Here is a 1,943-nt window from a genome sequence, read left to right on the forward strand (position 1 = left end):
CTCTCTCTCTCTCTCTCTGTAGTGTTTCCCCGCCGTTCTTGTCATTGGTTGATCACAACAGCATGGCCCATTAAAGCGTTTTGAATGTTTGGAGATCTACAGTAGCAGCTTTATGCTCTATCCAGTGTTGTGACATTATATTGAAAACAGACGAACTAGATCTAGAAATAAATAGAAAACATGGCTACCGGATTAGTAGACATAGGCCACCACTGTTTATTGTATTCATCCTGTGGAATAAGGTGTTCTCTCATCGGATTTGAAGTCATGCTAATGGAAAATGATGTCTTCCTGTAGCGCCAGGTTAGGTCTCAGGTGAAATGAGGCATCTGTAACCAGGATACTTGCTCTGAGCCCATTAAGCCAGACACTAGATTACATAACAGCTAGTTGAATATGAAGTCAGTCTTCTAGTCTTAGATTGCATAGAGGTCAATGAGGTCATGTATTCTGACAGGGGTTATGCTGTGTTATGTTGGTGTAAGTGATATGTGATGAATAAATAAATGAAATGTGATGTGCTCATATATGATGTAATAAGAAGCAATGTGATTTTATATGATGCAATGAGATGTGATTTTAAATATGATCTAAGATATGATATTATACAGGATGTAGGTCAGACTGAACCCATTATCATTCTGCTGTAGGGGAAGGTATTTTTTTTACACAGGAGTTTTTTTTTACCGTTTTTACATGTTAGCCCAGGAGGATGAAGTGATGGAGGAGGTGACGTCGTATTATGTGATCTTACATCATGTCATGTGATATGGATCGTACTTGGTGCAATGTGATTATATATGATGTGATGTGAGATGTTATGTCATAGCATGTGTATTCATTACCTTTGTTCTGTCCAACCCTCACTGCACCTATGGCCAGATCCAACTGCAATCCACCACAGGTATTAAAGAACCAGCCTGTACAATTTAGTGGCATCTAGCAGTGTAGTTGCAGATTGCAATTCCCTTGCTTCACGATCCCCTGGCAGCGGAACGCACAGAACATGGGACCGACCCTAGAGCTAACGTTTGGTTTGCCCGTTCTGGGTTACTGTAGAAACATGACAGTTCAACATGGCAGCCTCCATGGAAGGTGACCCACGGCGTCTGTAGATAAAAAGGGCTCATTGTAAGGTAAAGAAAACACAACAATTCTTATTATCTTATTATACACTACTATATTCAATATCTGCCAATAGATCCTCCTAAATGTTACACACTGGACCTTTAATTCATTTTAACCTGAGCTTATTTTTAGTCACATCCTGGACTCATTTTCAACATCATTATCAACCTTAATCCAACATCTACGAAGTCTTTCAAAGCCCATTGCGAGTCTCTCCATCCATCAATCATCCTTGTCTGGTCCAACCCTCAGTCCACCTGCTCCTACTGGTCAGCTCTCATCCCTAATCCATCACATCCAAAACAGCTGTGATCACCACTCTACTTCATTCAGTTCTTGCCCAATCACAGTCCAACCGTCATCTAAACCTGATCTTACCCACTATCTCTCTCTCTCTCTCTCTCTCTCTTTCTCTTTCACCCCACGTGACAGGCCGTCCTAACCAGCTAAGTGGAAGATTAGCAGCATTACTTCTAAGTCAACCACCCTCTTGGCCAGGGCAAGCCTGGTCAGCTGAGCAGTTTCGTCACATACCTCAGCTGCTCCGACAAAAGTGAAACAAGTGCTCACACAGTTGAAATGCACTTGCTTTTGATGTCTTGATGCCTGAAAAAACAAAATCTCACAGCATACACACGAACCAGCCAAAAACGACGAACAACGGAGATCATTTAGGTTTGGGGGCTTTTTTGAAATGTAACAAGCTGAGATTTATAGTTTTCTGTTGTTGGGACACTGCAATCTGATCACTTTGGTTATAACACTGTTTATTCCTTCACATTAAACAACTGTGTGTGTGAAACAAGTTAAAAGTG

This window comes from Morone saxatilis, unplaced genomic scaffold, assembly GCF_004916995.1.
Source record: "Morone saxatilis isolate NCDOM2014 unplaced genomic scaffold, NCSU_SB_2.0 Contig18, whole genome shotgun sequence".
Lineage (NCBI taxonomy): Eukaryota > Metazoa > Chordata > Actinopteri > Moronidae > Morone > Morone saxatilis.